The 18,414-nt window shown below is 45.9% G+C and overlaps 1 long non-coding RNA gene across 3 annotated transcripts in view; it reads left to right on the top strand.

The window, feature by feature from the left end:
- LOC129058247 (uncharacterized) overlaps window positions 1–18,243 on the top strand; it is a 31,061-nt gene extending 12,818 nt beyond the window's left edge. For all 3 annotated transcript variants that reach the window (XR_008523278.1, XR_008523277.1, XR_008523279.1), the window contains 3 exons: window positions 4,074–4,122; window positions 12,588–12,788; window positions 17,736–18,243. This is a non-coding gene — a long non-coding RNA (uncharacterized LOC129058247). The remainder of the gene's footprint in view (window positions 1–4,073; window positions 4,123–12,587; window positions 12,789–17,735) is intronic.
- Window positions 18,244–18,414: the final 171 nt, after the last annotated feature.

Below are 18,414 nucleotides of genomic sequence, written 5' to 3'. Positions count from 1 at the left end.
ACCATCACGCCCAGCTAATTTTTGTATTTTTAGTAAAGACGGGGTTTCACCATGTTGGCCAGGCTGGTCTTGAACTCCTGACCTCAGGTAATCCACCCGCCTCAGCCTCCCAAATTGCTGGGATTACTGGTGTGAGCCACCATGCCCAGCCCCTTTTCAAAATTATTTGATTTAGGACCAGGCGCAGTGGCTCACGCCTGTAATCCCAGCACCTTGGGAGGCTGAGGCGGGTGAATCGCCTGAGGTCAGGAGTTCGAGATCAGCCTGGCTAACATGGTGAAACCCCATCTCTACTAAAAATTTTAAAAATGGCCGGGCGCGGAGGCACGCGCCTGTAATCCCAGCACTTTGGGAGGCCGAGGCAGGCGGATCACAAGGTCAGGAGATGGAGACCATCCTGGCTAACACAGTGAAACCCCGTCTCTACTAAAAATACAAAAAATTAGGCGTGGTGGCAGGCGCCTGTAGTCCCAGCTACTCGGGAGGCTGAGGCAGGAGAATGGTGTGAACCCGGGAAACAGAGCTTGCAGTGAGCCGAGATCACGCCACTGCACTCCAGCCTGGGCGACAGAGCGAGACTCAGTCTCAATAAATAAATAAATAAAATAAAAATAAAAAAATTAGCTGGGCATGGTAGCAGGCGTCTGTAATCCCAGCTACTCGGGAGGCTGAGGCAGGAGAATTGCTTGAACCTGGAGGCAGAGGTTGCAGTAAGCCAAGATCGCGCCATTGCACTCCAGCCTGAGTGACAAGAATGAAACTTCATCTCAAAAAAAAAAATTAAATTATTTGATTTAATTTAATTTATTTATTTGGAGACAGGGTCTCTTTCATCCAGGCTGGAGTATAGTGGTGTGATCTTGGCTCACTGCAGCCTCCACCTCTCAGCCTCAAGCAATCCTTCTACCTCAGCCTCCCAAGTAGCTGGGACTGCAGGCATGTGCCACCACGCCTGGCTAATTTTGGTCTTCCTTGTAGAGACAGAATTTTGCCATGTTGCCCAAGCTGGTCTCGAACTCCTGGGCTCAAGCGATCTGTCCCCGTTGGCTTCCCAAAGTGCTAGGATTACAGGTGTGAGCCACCACACCTGGCCCAGTCCTCCCCCTTTCAATTTAGGCCACCACCATCTCCCCAAAGGGGCCATTGTAGAGTTTCCCCATCCCCAGGTTTCTACTCTTAGTGCCCTTATGGTCCATTTAAATTGCAATTTGTCTTAGACTTTCATGTGGCTTACAAGTTCCCGTGTGGCCCTGGCCCCATCTCCAGCTTTGCCTCTTTGCACCTTATCCTGGAGTTCCCATCTCTTGGCCTTTGCCTATGCTGTTCCCCTTGCTCAGAATCCTCTCCTGTATCTTTCACCCAGCCCCAACTTCTGGCCCTGTCCTGTCCTGTCTGTTCCCTTCTGTCCTTTACCTCAGCATAGGTTGGGAGCCTGCCTGGCTACTCTTGCCTCAATAAGGACCATTGTAATAGTATCCAGAACGCTTGAAGCTCCTTTAAGCAAAACAAGGAGCCGATTGTAAGGATTGTAAAGAACTGATTGTATGGGGGTGTTCTTTAGACTCCACAGGCAACAACCCTAGTCCTTTCCTCCCTCCCTCCTCTGGGACTCTCAGCCCAGTGCTTTCTGCCTGGTTGCTTCATAGCTCTCTGCATCTTTGAAACTTGACTCAAAATCCTGGGATACAGAATCGAATTGGCCCACCTGTAATAAGGTAATCTCCCTGGGCCACTCAGCTACTGGTAGGGAACTAAGACTCACAAGACACACAGGGTCTCCAAGCCTCAATCCCGACTGGGTAAGCAGTTTTACAGAGGGGAAGATGGGCTAAAAAGACCCCAAAGGTGTCTCCTATAGCTCCTCCAGGGAGTATTTACCTTGTGCTCCCCTCTTGCAGTGGTGTAACTACCACTGCCTGCTGCTGTTCTAACTCCTCCAATGGACATACACGCTTAGGACAGAAGCCAAGGGGTATAAATCCATCTCCAGGACCAAAATGAAATTTACCCAATAAGTATTTGTGGGATGAAGTGCAAAGAAAGCACAGAAAAAGGGCTGGCCTTCAGGTTCTTGGAGCCATCACAAAACAGGTCACATTTGGGCTGGGCATTAGAGGGAGTAGATTTACTAGCTGGGAGGGAAAGATGACCCTCTGGCTTGAACTGGACCAGTCACACATTACTGTGCATCCAACCCATTGGGTGACTGCTATGGGATTAGGATAAGGCCTGGAAATGGGTAAGGAGTGGCCAAAGGAAGGATTTGACTCTTAAGTGTCTGAGCCAAATATTTCCTTTTCTGAACCCCCCTTCTCACAGGAGTTAAGGCTGTATTATAATTATGTTTGTTGGCCAGGCACGGTGGCTCATGCCTGTAATCCCAGCACTTTGGGAGGCTGAGGCAGGTGGATCATTTGAGCTCAAGAGTTCAAGACCAGCCTGGCCAACACGGTGAAACTCTGACTCTATTAAAAATACAAAAATTAGCCAGTCATGGTGGTAAGTGGCTGTAATCCCAGCTACTCAGGAGGCTGAGGCAGGAGGATCGCTTGAACCCAGGAGGTGGAGGTTGCAGTGAGCCGAGATTGTGCCACTGCACTCCAGCCTGGGCAATGGAGTGAGACTCTATCTCAAAAAAATAAAATTATGTTTCTGCACCTGTTTCTCCCAGGGGCCTTAGGGACTGTGAGGTTTTCATGTCTGTATAACAAATCCCCTGGGTCTGTTGGATGAAACTGAATCACCAGACGGCAAACGTGTGGGCAGTAGCAACCCTAATATCCTTTTCAATACATGCTCACAGAAGCCAATCCTTGTCCAGATTTTAGGGCTACTGCAGTAGACTGACCTGGTCCCATCTGGAGCAATCAGACACAATTCCAGTAAGAATGGGATGCTACAATCTAGATAACTGCAAAAGTGCAGCTCAGTCTGGGGAACCCAGCTTACCTTATGTAATTGGTTTTGTTTTGTTTTGTTTTGTTTTGTTTTTCTGAGACAGGGTCTTGCTCTGTTGCCCAGAGTACGGTAGCATGATCAAACCTCACTTCAGCCTCAAACTCCTGGGCTCAAGCAATCCTCCCATCTCAGCTCCCCTAAGTAGCTGGGACTACAGATGTGCACCATCACATCCAGCTATTATTTTTATTTTTGGTAGAGATGGGGTCTCACTATGTTGCCCAGGCTGGTCTTGAACTTCTGGGCTCAAGGGATCCTCCTGCCTCAGCCTCCCAGAGTGCTGGGATTATAGGCATGAACCACCATACTTGGCCCATTTAGCACTTTAAAAAGTGTTTATAGGCCATTTCCCCATTTCTTGCCACAGTAAGCATGTTATTCCTGTTTTACAGATGAAGAACCTAGCTCAGGGAGGTTAAGTAATTTGACCAAGGTCACAAAGCGTGTGAAAGAAGCTAGTCCCTCCCTCCCATCCCTAAGGAAGATCCTTTCATTGCTTTGAGGGAGTTATGGCCCCTCCTAAACATCCTAAGTTCTCTCCAGACCTCAGAGCCTTATCAGTGGGAATCATTGCTCTTTCCTTCCTCAGAGAAACAGAAATTGTGTGCCTGCTATGCAGAAGGCATCGTCCCTCCTCCCTTACAAACACTTGCTCTCAGAAAAACACCAGCACCAGCATAGTGAGACCTTGTCTCTACAAAAAAATAAAAAATTAGCCAGATGTCGTGCTGCACACCCGTAGTTCCAGGTACTCAGGAGGTTGAAGAGAGAGAATCAATTGAACCCAAGAGGTCAAGCCTGCAGTGAGCTATGATCATGCCACTATACTCCGGCCAGGGTAATGAAGACCCTGTCTCTGGAAGAAAGAAGGAAAGAAAGAAAGAGAGAGGGAGAAAGAAAGAAAGTAAGAAAGAAAGAAAGAAAGCAAGAAAGAGAGAGAGAAAGGTAGGAAGGAAGGTAGGAGAGAGAGAGAAAGAAAGGAAGGAAGGAAGGTAGGAAGGAAGGAAGGAAGGGAGAGAGAAAGCACCAGCATAACGGTCATTTACCCCTGAAGTAAGTAAAGTAAATGCACCTACTTTCTCACTGTGTAACATATACTTTATTTGAATTCACAGATCTGGGTTCAATTTATGGTTCCACCAGTTACTGGCTGTAAGATCTCAGGTAACTCAATCACTCTGAGCTTCAGTTTCCTTTTCTTTAAAACTGTGGTAAAATTCATATAACATAAAGTCATTTTAAATGAGGAATTAAGTGGCATTCAGTACATTCACAGTGTTATGCAACCACCACCTTATCTAGTTTATTTCTTTTTTGAGACAGAGTCTTACCCTGTCGCCCAGGCTGGAATGCAATGGCGCAATCTCGGCTCACTGCAACCTCCACCTCCTAGGTTCAAGTGATTCTCCTGCCTCAGCCTCCCAAAAAAAGTAGATAAAATTACAGGCATGCGCCACCAGGCCTGGCTAATTTTTTTGTATCTTTAGCAGAGACAGGGTTTCGCCATATTGACCAGGCTGGTCTTGAACTTCTGACCTCGTGATCTGCCTGCCTTTGCCTCCCAAAGTGCTGGGATTACAGGCGAGAGCCACTGCGCCCGGCTTTTTTTTTTTTTTTTTTGAGAGGGAGTCTCGTTCTGTCAGCCAGGCTGGAGTGCAGTGGCATGATCTCGGCTCACTGCAATCTCCGCCTCCTGGGTTCAAATAATTATCCTGTCTCAGCCTCCCGAGTAGCTGGGAGAATAGGCGCACACCACCATGCCTGGCTTTTTTGTATTTTTAGTAGAGGTGGGGTTTCACCATACTGGTCAGGCTGGTCTTGAACTCCTGACCTCAGGTGATCCAACTGCCTCGGCCTCCCAAAGTGCTGGGATTACAGGCATGAGCCACTGCGTCCAGCCTCTATCTAGTTTCAAAACATTTTCATCACCCCAAAATAAAATCCTGTACACATTTTTTTTTGTTTTACATTTTTAAAATTTAATTTAAATTTTATTTTTTTTGAAACAGGGTCTTGCTCTGTCACCCAGAGTGGAGTGCAGTGGTAAGATTACGGCTCACTGCTGTCTCAAACTCCTGGGTTCAAGTGACTTTCCCACCTCAGCCCCAAAGTAGCTGAGAGTACAGGCACGTGCCACCACATGTGGCTAATTTTTAATTTTTTTTTTTTTTTTTGAGACAGAGTCTTGCTCTGTCGCCCAGGCTGGAGTGTAGTGGCAAAATCTCGGCTCACTGCAAGCTCCGCCTCTCGGGTTCACACCATTCTCCTGCCTCAGCCTCCTGAGTAGCCGGGACTACAGGCGCCCGCCACCACGCCCGGCTAATTGTATTTTTAGTGGAGACGGGGTTTCACCGTGTTGGCCAGGATGGTCTCGATCTCCTGACCTCATGATCCACCCGCCTTGGCCTCCCAAAGTGCTGGGATTACAGGCGTGAGCCACCGCGCCCCGCCAATTTTTAAATTTTTTGTAGAGATAGGCCAGGCTGGTCTTGAACCCTTGGGCTCAAGTTTTCCTCCCACCTCGGCATGAGCCACTGCATCCAGCACTTTTCACTTTTTGGATAATGTCTGTGATTTCCCAACCTTTAAATTTTGATAAAGTCCAATTTATCTATTTTTATAATGCTTTTTTTTTTTTTTTTTTGAGATGGAATTTTGCTATTCTTGCCCAGGCTGGAGTGTAATGCTGCGATCTCATCTCACTGCAACCTCTGCCTCCCAGGTTCAAGCGATTCTCCTGCCTCAGCCTCCTGAGAAGCTGGGATTACAGGCATGTGCTACCACGCCTGGCTAATTTTGTATTTTTAGTGGAGATGGGGTTTCTCCATGTTAGTCAGGCTGTTCTCCAGCTCCCGACCTCAGGTGATCTGCCCACCTCAGCCTCCCAAAGTGCTGGGATTACAGGCATGAGCCGCTGCCCCCAGCCTTTATAATGCTTTTTTATTGTGACAAAATATACATAACAAAATTTACCACTTCAGCTTCTTTAAAAAATTGTTTTTACTTTTATTAATTTTTTTTAGACAGAGTCTCGCTCTGTTGCCCAGACTGGAGTGCAATGGCGAGATCTTGGCTCACTGCAACCTCTGTCTCCCAGGTTCAAGCAATTTTCCTGCCTCAGTCTCCTGAGTAGCTGGGACTACAGGTGCACACCACCACGCCCGGCTAATTTTGTATTTTGGTAGAGACAGGGTTTCACCACATTGGTAGGGCTGTTCTCAAACTCCTGACCTCAGGTGATCCACCCACCTCGGCCTCTCAAAATGCTGAGATTACAGGCATGAGCTACCGAACCCAACTCATTTTAGCTATTTTTATTCATTTATTTACTTTTCTCAAGAGGGAATCTTGCTCTGTTCCCCAGGCTGGGGTGCAATGGTGCGATCTCGGCTCACTGCAACCTCTGCCTCCCGGGTTCAAGCGATTCTCCTGCCTCAGCCTCCTGAGTAGCTGGGACTACAGGCACATGCCACCATCCCCGTCTAATTTTTTGTATTTTTAGTAGAGTCAGGGTTTCACCATGTTGGCCAGGCTGGTCTCAAACTCCTGAGCTCGTGATCCACCCACCTTGGCCTCCCAAAGTGCTGGGATTACCGGTGTGAGCCACCGTGTTCAGCCCATTTTACCTATTTTTAAGTGTACAGTTTAGTGGCATTACATTCACATTGTTGTGCAATCATCATCACCATCCATCTCCAGAACTTTTTCATCTTCTCAAACAAACTCTGTACCTATTAAAGAATAACTGCCCATTTCCCACTCCCTATGGCCTCTGGCAACCACCATTCTACTTTCTGTCTCTATAAAATTGACTATTCCAGGTACTTCATATAAGCCGAATATATAATATTTGTCTCTTTTATGTCTGGCATAATTAACTTAGCATAATGTCTTCAAGGTTCACCCATATTATAGCATGTGTCAGATTTTCCTTTCCTTTAAAGGCTGAATAATAGTCCATCAATTTATACACCACATTTTGTTTATTTGTTTATCTGTCTGTGGACACCTGGGTTGCTTCTACTTTTTAGCTATGGTGAATTATGCTGCCATGAACATGAATGTACAAATATCTGTTCAAGGCCTGCTTTTGTTTCTTTTGGATATATATCCAGAAGTGGAATTACAGTAATGCTATGTTTAATTTTTTGAGAAATGGCCATACTGTTTACACAGTTGCTATAGTTTTTACATCTCTACCAGCAAGACACAAAGGTTCCAGTTTCTCCACATTCTCACTAAGAATTGTTATTTTCTGTTTTTTTAAAAATAACATCCTATACTTAAAAACATCCATCCTAATAAATGTGAAGCAATATCTTACTGTAGTTTTTATTTTTGTTCCCCATTTAGTGATGTTGGACATCCTTCCCCATGTTTATTGGCCATTATATAGCTCCTCTTTGGAGAAATGTCCAAATTCTTTGCCCACTTTTGAATCAGGTGTTTGTTGTTGTTGTTTAATTGTGGAAGTTCTTTCTGTCTTTGTTTATTTATTTCTAGAGGTGGGGTCTCACTCTGTTGTCTAGGCTGAAGTGCAGTGGCACAATCATAGTTCACTGCAGCCTCAAACTCCTGGGCTGAAGTTATCTGATCTTCCAACCTCAGCCTCCCAAGTAGCTGGGACTACAGGTGTGCACCATCATACCCAGCTTTTTTTTTTTTTTAAACTTTTTGAGAGCTGGGATCTCACTATGTTGCTGAGGGTATGTTATTCATGAGCTCAAGCTATCCTCCTACCTCAGCCTCCTGAGTACGTGGGATTACAGCTGTAAGCCACCATGCCTGGCTCCTGCAGAAGTTCTTTATATATTCCAGATACCAATCCCTTATCAGATATATAACTTGCAATATTTTCTCCCATTCCATAGGTTGCTTTTTCACTCTGTTAATAGTGTCCTTTGATGCACACAAGTTTTTAATGTTGATGAAGTCCAACTTATCTATTTTATTTTGTTATTTGTATTTTTGTTGTCATTTCCAAGAAATCATTGCCAAATCTAATATCCCGAAGCTTTCCCCTCTATATTTTCTTCCAAGAGTTTTACAGTTTTCACTCTTATATTTAGGTTTTTTATGCATTTTTACTTAATTTTTGTATATAGTGTAAGCTGAGGGTCCAACTGCATTCTTTTGTATGTGGATAGCCAATTTTCCCAGCACCATTTGTTGAAAAAACTGTCTTTTTTTCCATTGAATGGCCTTAGCATCCCTGCTGAAAATCATTTGACCATATATGGAAGGATTTACTTCTGGGATCTCTATTCCATTCCATTAGTCTATAAGGTGTTCTTTGTGCCAGTACCACACAGTTTTAATTACCATAGCTTTATAGTAAGTTTTGAAATCAGCAAGTGTGGGATCTCCAACATTGTTCTTCATTTTCAAGATTGTTTTGGGTATTTGGGGATCTCTGGAGAGTTCACCTGAATTTTTGGATGGGTTTTTCTAGTTCTGCAAAAAAATATTATTGGAATTTGATAGGGATTGCATTGAATCTATTGATCACTTTTGGTAATATTGCCATCTTAATAATATCAAGTCTTTCAGTCCATGAACACAGGATTTTTGTGTCTTTATTTCAGCAGTTTTATAGTTTTCTGTATACAAGTCTTTTGTCTCCTTAGTTAAGTTCATTCCTAAGTATTTTTTTCTTTTTGCAATAGGGTCTTACTTTTTTTTTTTTTTTTTTTGAGATGAAGTCTTGCTCTGTCACCCAGGCTGGAGAGCAATGGCGCCATCTCTGCTCACTGCAACTTCTGCCTCCCGGGTTCAAGCAATTCTCCTGCCTCAGCTCCTGAGTAGCTGGGATTATAGGCGTGTGCCACCACGCCCGGCTAATTTTTGTATTTAGTAGAGATGGGGTTTCACCATGTTGGTCAGGCTGGTCTCAAACTCCTGACCTCGTGATCCGCCCACCTCTGCCTCCCAAAGTGCTGGGACTACAGGCATGAGCCACCACACCCGGCCAATAGAGTCTTACTTCTTTGCCCAGGCTGGAGTGCACTGGCATGGCCATAGCTCACTGTGGGGCTCAAGTGATCCTCTCACCTCAGTCTCCTGAGAAGCTGAGTAGCTAAGACTATAGACATTCGCCACTTGGCTAGTTTTTAAATATTTTCATGGAGACAGGGTCTTGCTATATTGCCCAGGCTGGTCTCAAACTCCTCACCTCAATCAATTCTCCTGCCTTGGCCTCCCAAAATCAGGCATGAGCCACCATGCCTAGCCTATTTTGTTCTTTTTGATGCTATTGCAAATGGAATTATTTTCTTTCTTTCTCTCTCTTTTTTTTTTTTTTTTCTGATATGGAGTCTCACCCTGTCACCCAGGCTGGAGTACAATGGGTCAATCTCAGCTCACTACAACCTCCGCCTCCCGGGTTCAAGTGATTCTCCTGCCTCAGCCTCCTGAGTAGCTAGGATTACAGGTGCCTGCCACCATGCTTGGCTAATTTTTGTATTTTTAGTAGAGACGGGGTTTCAACATGTTACCCAGGCTGGTCTCCAACTCCTGACCTCAAGTGATCTGCCTGCCTTGGGCTCCCAGTGTGTTGGGATTACAGGTGTGAGCCACTATGCCTGGCCTATTTTCTTAATTTCCTTTGAATTGTTCGTTGTTAGTGTACAGAAATTCAACTGAGTTTTTAAAATTTTTTTTAAATTATTTTTTAGAGACAGTGTCTCCTTGTGTCCAGGCTGAACTTGAACTCCTGGTCTCAAGCAATCCTCCTGCCTCAGCCTCATGAGTTTGAGGGATTATGGATGTGTGCCACTGCACCTGGCTTCAACTGATTTTTGTGTGTTGATTTTGTTTTTGTTTTGAGACAGTTTCATTCTTATTGTCCAGGCTGGAGTGCAGTGGGCAATCTCGGCTCACTGCAGGCACCACCTCCTGGGTTCAAGCAATTCTCCTACCTCAGCCTCCCAAATAGCTGGGATTACAGGCGCCCGCCACCATGGCTGGCTAATTTTTTGTATTATTAGTAGAGATGGGGTTTCACCTTGTTGGCCAGGCTGGTCTTAAACTCCTGACCTCAGGTGATCTACCCATCTTGGCCTCCCAAAGTGCTGAGATTACAGACTTGAGCCACTGCACCCAGCCTGTGTGTTGATTTTGTATTGTGCAACCTTGCACCTTGCTGCCTTTATTAGTTCTCACACATTTTTTTTTTTTTTTGGTAGACTCTGTAGGTTTTCTACATATAAAATCATGTCAGCTGGCTGGGTGTAGTGGCTCTTGCCTGTAGTCCCAGCACTTTGGAAGGGTGAGGCAAGGCAAGAATATCACTTGAGGCTGGGAGTTCTGAGACCAGCCTGGGCACATAGTGAGACCCTTTTTCTCCAAAAAAAAAAAAAAAAAAAAAAAAAGCCTGACATACCTATAGTCCCAGCTACTCTGGAAGCTGAGGCAAGAGGACTGCTTGAGTTTCCTGGAGTCCCAGCCTGCACTTAGCTATGATGGAATCACTGCACTCTAGCCTGGGCAACAAAGTGAGACCCTGTCTCTAAAGAAATAAATAAAAAATCATGGCCATCTGAAAATAGAGATAATTTTACTTTTTCCTTTCCAATTTGGATTTCTTATATTTCTTTTTCTTGCCTAATTGCTCTGGCTAGGATTTCCAGAACTATGTTAAAAAGAAGCAGCAAAAGTTGGCATCTAGGCTAGGCGTGGTGGCTCACACCTGTAATCCCAGCCCTTTGGGAGTCTGAGGTGGGCTGGATCACCTGAGGTCAGGAGTTCAAGACCAGCCTGGCCAACATGGGGAAGCCCTGTCTCTAATGAAAATACAAAAATTAGCTGGGCGTGGTGGCAGGTGCCTATAATCCCGGCTACTCAGGAGGCTGAGGCAGGAGAATCACTTGAACCCGGGAGGTGGAGGTTGCAGTGAGCTGACATTGTGCCATTGCACTCCAGCCTGGGCAACAAGAGGGAGACTTTGTCTCCAAAAAAAAAAAAAAAAAAAGTGGGCATCCTTGTCTTGTTTCTGATCTTAGAGGAAACAGTTTCAAGTTTTATCCTTAAACATGATATTAGCTATGAATTTTTCATATACAATCTTTATTATGTTTCTTCTGTTCCTAGTTTGTTGAGTGCTTTTCTCATGAAAAGGCCAATTTAGATGCCTTTTTTTTTCTTGCCTAATTGCTCTGGCTAGAACTTGCAGTACATTCTGGTCTTATGGAGAAAGGGTGCAAAGGTTTCAGTATTTCATCACTGAGTATGATTTAGCTGTGGGTTTTATATAAATGCCCTTTTCAGATTAAATAACTTTCTTTCTTTTCTTTTTCTTTTTCTTTTTTTTTTTTTTTTTTTTTGAGAGGGAGTCTCACTCTGTTGCCCAGGCCGGAGTGCAGTGGCACAATGTCAGCTCACTGCAACTTCCACCTCCCGGGTTCAAGCGATTCTCCTGCCTCAGCCTCATGAGTAGCTGGGATTACAGGCGTGCACCACTATGCCTGGCTAATTTTTTATATTTTTGGTAGAGATGGGGTTTCACGGTGTTGGCCAGGCTGGTCTCGAACTCCTGACATCAAGTGATCTGCCCGCCTCGGCCTCCCAAAGTGCTGGGATCACAGGTGTGAGCCAGTGTGCCTGACCAGCTTTCTTTCTTTACTAGTTTGCTGAGTATTTTTATCATGAAAGCTGACCCTGCCACCAAAACTTTGGCTCTAAAGTGACTTGAGAGTGGCTACTGACTGAGCGGTTGGGAATCACTAGGGATGGTACATCCTGGCCTTCCCAGACAAACCCTCAAGTCCAGCTAGGACTACCTCTCTCTTGTCTTTCCTACATCCATGCCTTTTGTTGTGCTATTCTTCGATCTGAGTCCTCCTCACCCTTAAAAGGCCTTCTTCAGCAAGTCTTCTTCCTTTGCACTACACTCCCATCTTGTGCATTAGCGAAGTCAGTAGTCAGGTTTAGTTGTGCCTAGGAAGCAAGTACCTTGCCAGTGATAAGGTAGCCATGAGTAAGCTTGGGTTCCACATACCCAAAAGAAGCCATCAGGGGCAATCCATTGTAGGTTGGTGTTCACAGGATTGTTCCATAGTGCACTTAGGCGGGAGTATGTGGCATAAGAGTTAGTGGTATTTGTACAGTTCCAGGCTCTTTTTGATGGAACACAATTGAGGTAGCTTAAGTTAGAGGGAGATCAGGCTCTGTGGAGTAACCTTGGCCACCACTTGGCTGTGAAGGTGTTGACTGTTAAGGTTTGGTGACAAGTGCTTTCACCTACGGCGCAACGAGTTTTACTAGTCCACTTGTGGGATATGCACACCATCCCTCTTACTGGGTTGGTAAGTGTCCAGGACTGTGGGCATTCCTGAGGAGTGAAAGTGAGGCTGTAGTTTTGGGATATTAGTAAGTAAGGGGGAATGTCTGCCATACCATGGCCACTGTTCACTCATATGGGCTCCCTTGCATACCCGGCAATTGGACCCATTCATGGTAAGTGCAATGCGTTCTCCTAGATCTACAAACAGGTTTTTTTCCTGGCTTGGGAAGGAATAGATCTGCTGGTAGTTTTTTATAAAGGGGTGGAAATACTTGGGTGGTTTTGGGGGGTAGCTGTCGGCTTTGGCTTTTGCTTTGGCTATAATCTGTTCTCTCTTTATGTCCTCTAGCACTTGAGTGTTTACTCCTCGTTGTCCAATTTTGGTGAAGCAAAGCCACTGCTTCTCTTTGCAGCATATAGCCCCATTATGGCATATAGCCCCATTACAACTGCCAGATACTCCTAGATGCTTTACTTTATAATAACTTTTCCCTGATTCAACACATTCTTCGACTAAGGCTCCATAACAGGATCCTTCTATATGGGTATGGTAAGTAAAGGACTGTTGCATTTTTCCTCCATGGTGGAAAGACTGATAACACTCACGGCAGCTTGGAGGGCTGCTGTGGACAGCAGGGCATCTACTGACAGCATTAAGATTGTGATGAGGGATATTTCTGTATTAAGACTTTTGGTTGGGACCAGGCACGGTGGCTCACGCCTGTAATCTCAGCACTTTGGGAGGCCGAGGCGGGTGGATCACGAGGTCAGGAGTTCCAGACCAGGCTGGCCTACATGTAAAACCCCAACTCTACTAAAGATACAAAAAATTAGCCTGGAGTGGTGGCACGCATCTGTAATCCCAGCTACTCGGGAGGTTGAGGAAGGAGAATTGCTTGAACCTGGGAGGCGGAGGTTGCAGTGAGCTGAGTTAGCACCACTGCATTCCAGCCTGGGTGACAGGGCGAGACTCCATCTCAAAAAAAAAAAAAAAAAAAAGGGTTGTGGTTGGAAGTGAGGCACAGCAAGCGGTTGGGTAGATACAGGCCATTTCTGGAAGCAGGTAATTAGTCTTCTCCATGTTTACACTTTCTAGGGGGTTTTTGGTTTTAAGAAAGTTTTTTGGTTAATTTAAGCTTGGTAGGAGAAATTGTGCTTGACGACTACTTAGCTGTTAATGTTTTGGAGGAAGACGTAGCCTTGGGGATGAGCTTGACCCTGGTGCGATGGATCCAGTTGGGGAGTCTTTGGACTCTCACTGCAGTTGGTGTGCTGAGTATCACAGTGTAGGGGCCTGTCCACTTCAGTCGTAGCTTTTTGTGAGGGTCAGGTTGGCAGATGAACATGTCTGTGCCTGCGAGACAGTTATGTTGAGAGGACAAGGAGGTGTTGACAGGGAGAGGCATTGCCTCATTTGCTGCTTCACAGATGAAAGACCGTGTCTGGATTACAGAGGGGAGGTAATTCCTGAGTGGCTCAGAGTCTAAGACAAAAGTTCGGCCATCCATGATTTGGAAAGTACTATAAAAAGAGGGTGCTTTTGGTGTTGCAGTCTCATGAGGGCGAAAGGGAGATTTGTTGTCCACGACTGATGGGTTTCTAGAGCTAGCTTGGTGAGTTGGGCTTTAAGGACAGAGTTGACTTTTTCAACTTTGCCTTGGCCAGGCACGGTGGCTCACGCCTATAATCCCAGCACTTTGGGAGGCCGAGGCGGGCAGATCATGAGGTCAAGAGATTGAGACCATCCTGGCCAACATGGTGAAACCCCGTCTCTACTAAAAAAATACAAAAATAAGCTGGGCGTGGTGGTGGGTGCCTGTAGTCCCAGCTACTCAGGAGGCTGAGGCAGGAGAATCGGTTGAACCCTGGAGGCGGAGCTTGCAGTGAGCCAAAATCACACCACTGCACTCCAGCCTAGGTGACAGAGCGAGACTCCGTCTCCAAAAATAAAAATAAAATAAAATAAAATTTTGCCTGAAGATTGAGGCCTGTAGGGTGTGTGGAGAACCCACTTTATTCCTCAGGATGTGGAGAACACACTTTATTCCTCAGGATGTAGACACACCTTAGGTAATTTGGCTGATGAAGGCGGGCCCGTTTTCGGATTAGATGGATGTTGGGAGTCCGAAACGGGGAATTATAGGCATGATGAGCGTTTGTGTGATGATATTTGCACCTTCTGAAGTTGTTGGGAATGCTTCTACCCATCCAGAGAAAGTACAAAGACTAGAAGATAGCGGAGCCATTTATCGGGCGGCATGTGAGTGAAGTCTACTTGCCAGTCTTGCCCAGGTATCTGGCCCCGGGCTTGGTGGGTAGGAAAAGACAGTGGCTGGAGGGAACCCGGGGGTGACACTGAGTGGCAGATAGAGCAGGACTGGGTAATCTCTCGGACACGGCTGGAAAGGTGAGCACAGGTGAGAATAGGGCGAAGTTGTAAGAGAGGTTTGTAACCGACATGAAAAGAGTTGTGGAGACTTTGGAGGACAGGAATTGTTTGAGAGTGAGGAAGAACGAAGCGCCCTTCCTTGACATACCGTGGTCCTTGCTTTTGGAGGTTCTGGGCCTGGAAGTCCTCCTTTTCTTCTGAGGAGTAAAGAGGAGAGAACAAGGACAGAGACAGAAACTGGCCTTGCATGTGCTATAGGGCTACTTGTTTGGCTACCTGATCTGCTAAAGCATTTCTGGCCATATAGGATTGTCTGGGATTTGGTGGCCCCTGCAATGAATGATGGCAACTTTCTGTGGGAGCCTGGCAGCTTGAAGGAGCTTGCTGATGAGAGAGCCATTTATGACAGGAGTGTTTTTTGCAGTTAGGAAACCTCGTTCTTTCCAGATAGACGAGTGTGAGTGTACTATATGGAACGCATAACAAGAATCCAAACATATGTTAATTTGTTGTCCGGCTGCTAGAGTGAGAGCTTGAGTGACAGCAATGAGTTCAGCTTTTTGTGAGGTGGTGCCTAGGAGGAGCGGAAAACCCCTGGCCCAGGTTTCGGCACCAGATGAAAGTTCTTGTATAGGTTCAAACCCCGAGAGCACGCCAACAGACAATATGAGGTGGTGTGGAGCAACACGCTGTTTTAATGAGCACCTGGGTGCAGGCGGGCTGAGGCCTAAAATGGCATCAGCCCCAAGTGAGGATGGGGCAGGGGTTTTATAGTCTCCTGTAAACAGGAAGTGTCCCAGTCTGACGTAACTGCTACGTGGTACCTGGGTGGCCTTTTTCCCGATCTTCAGGGGTACGTGTCTTCCGGCCAGGGGAGGTGTCTTCTGGCCTGGATAGGTGTCTTCCGGCCAGGGTAGGTGTCTTCTGGCCAGCTCTCTTCCTGCTTCTGCTATCTTGCTGACGCACACTGCTAGCGCAAGTGGCCTTTTGCCTTGGGACTGGGCCTGAGAAGGGAGGAGTTACTCATCCCTTCAAGCTTTCAGGCCCTGGGGAGAATCTTTCACAGGGCAGTTATCTGGGGCTTCTCACTACACCTACACACCATGTTGCCCCCAAGTTCTGGTCCCTCTGCCTAGAATTCTTCTTCCCTGAGACTTTAACATGGTTCTCGTTAGCATTCTTGGCAGTCAGGATTCAGCTCACAGGTCACCTCATTGGGTTGGTCTTACCCAATGCCTTCCCTCTTCCAACAGCCTCTCTCCCATACTGGTCTCTGTTTTGTGTTTTCAGAACTTATTAGAATTTGCAATTATTTTGTACTGTCTTTCTCACCTGTTTAGAAGGTAAGCTACTTGAGGGCACAGACCTGTTCCTTCCTGTTTAGTGCTGTGTTCCCCAGGGCATATCAGCATCTGAAATACAACTGCGGAACAATAAACATCTGTTCATTTCAATGAACATCCATATAGGATAGGTTTCTATTAGTCACACTCTATAGACCACACTCTTACAGGCTCAACTCTGAACATACTTCTTCATTCATGTTGGGGATGGTTGTAAGTATGGGCTCTGGACCTAGATGGTCTGCACTCAAACCCCATCCCTCTTCTGACTTCTCAGCTTATTTTTCCACCTTTGAAGTGGAATGTTGATGTGAGGATTAAATGAGTTAATAACTGTAAAATGCTTATGGTCATGCCTGTCATGTCTTATTACTATTCCCCAGCATTGGGTACAGTGCCTGGTACATATTTTATTTATTTATTTATTTATTTATTTATTTTGAGATGGAGTCTCGCACTGTCACCCAGGCTGGAGTGCAACAGCGTGATCTCTGCTCACTGCAAGTTCTGCCTCCCAGGTTCACACCATTCTCCTGCCTCAGCCTCCCAAGTAGCTGAGACTACGGGTGCTCGCCACCACGCCCGGCTAATTCTTGTATTTTTAGTAGAGACGGGATTTCACCATGTTAGCCAGGCTGGTCTCGATCTCCTGACCTCGTGATCCGCCCGCTTCGGCCTCCCAAAGTGCTGGGATTACAGGCATGAGCCACCGTGCCTGGCCAGTGTGTGGTACATATTGGTACCCAGTAAATAGTTGCTGAATGGGGAATTTTATGGCGTAGCAATTATACTAGGCCGTCATTAGATACTGGGGTCGATTTTTAAAAAATCTCCTAGGACATTATAATCTGGGTGATGAGTGGTATACAAGCAGAAAAGGTAAAAATATCCCAAGAATGGGATGACTGTTGAAGAAAGCAATACAACTCTTTGTCACCTTGGAATCTGGTTCAGAGTGATCATGGCTTTGGCATTCAGAAGTGAGGGAAGGCCATTAAATGTGTCTGGTGGACACAGGATTGAGCTAACTCTCATGGAATAAGCAGGAGGTGAAACAGATGAAATGAAGAGGGTGGCTTGAACCTGGGAGGTGGAGGATGCAGTGAGCCGAGATCACGACACTGCACTCCAGCCTGGGTGACAGAGCAAGACTCCATCTCAAAAAAAAAAAAAAAAAAAATGAAGAGAGTGTTTTTCCATGTGTGTTTTCATGGTGATGAAGAAAGCCTTGTTCTGGTTTCTGATTAACCAACAAGTCCCTGGTGAATTTTGCCTAATCCCAGAAGGGCAGTCCCAGATCTTTTAAACTCACTTAAAGGTATAGCCAACAATAGGCAGGTATATGCATAAATCACTCTAGGGACTTCCCCTAATAGAACCAAGTCTTTCTACGGTGAATTTGGCGGGTACCATGAATCTCAGAGGTTGTTGTGAGGGCATGACATCATCCAAGTAGTCAGGGAAGCTCTGGAAGGGTGAGGAAACAGATGTTACAGAAGGACAATGGCATCCTGGGAGGAGGGAATGGAAGAGGCTTCCATCACCAGGGGAGCTAGCTCTGGCCTTTGTGGCTCCAACTTTAGTGACATGAGAAAGGTAAGTGCCTATGTTTTGGTGGTTGTGCCTTAAGTCTTTTAATTGGGGGCCGGGGGATGGGGGTGGGGGGATTAACAATAGGAGTGTGTGTGTGTGTGTGTGTGTGTGTGTGTGTGTGTTTAAATATATCTGGCCAACCTGACTGGTTTCTTTCTCCTCTCTTTGGTAGTCTCTGGGACTCTCATGTGAACCTGTTTCAACTCCTGAGGCCAAATCTTCTCTATGTGTCACCCGGAGAGTCCCAGCTAAGAGGCCAAATGAGTAAAATGCAAGACATGAAGCTGGGAGGGGTCGGAATGCTGATCTGACCTCAGGCTGCTGGAGAGAAGTTAACTAGCTTTTTAAAATTTTTATTTATTTTTTTAAGAGACAGTGTCTTGCTATATTGCCCAAGCTGAACTTGAATTCCTTGGCTCAAGTGAGCCTCCTGCCTCAGCCGTCTGAGAAGCCGGGACTACAGAAATGTGCCACTGCACTTGGCTGGAACCAGCTTTTGAGGCATCCTTTGCCTCTGAAGAACCTAGGATGAAGTTCCTTTTACCTGAGGAAGCAGAGGAGCTTCCAGAGGCTTTGACTATGCTGCTTTCTAACCCATGAGCCTGCTGTTTCCAGAAGGGACACTCTATTAGTCTGTTCTCACACTGCTATAAATAAATGCCTGGCACTGGGTAATTTATAAAGAAGAGGTTTAATTGGCTCATGGCTGTACAGAAAGCATGATGCTGGCATCTGCTGGGCTTCAGGGGAGGACTCAGAAAACTTACATTCATGGTGGAAGGCGAAGGGGGAGCGAGCACCTCACAAGGCTGGAGTAGGAGGAAAAGAGAAGTGGGGGGAGGTGCCATACA

Source organism: Pongo abelii, chromosome 2 (genome assembly GCF_028885655.2).
Source record: "Pongo abelii isolate AG06213 chromosome 2, NHGRI_mPonAbe1-v2.0_pri, whole genome shotgun sequence".
Lineage (NCBI taxonomy): Eukaryota > Metazoa > Chordata > Mammalia > Primates > Hominidae > Pongo > Pongo abelii.
The sequence above is the reverse complement of the archived record's forward strand: the minus strand, read 5'-3'. Positions and strand labels throughout refer to the sequence as shown.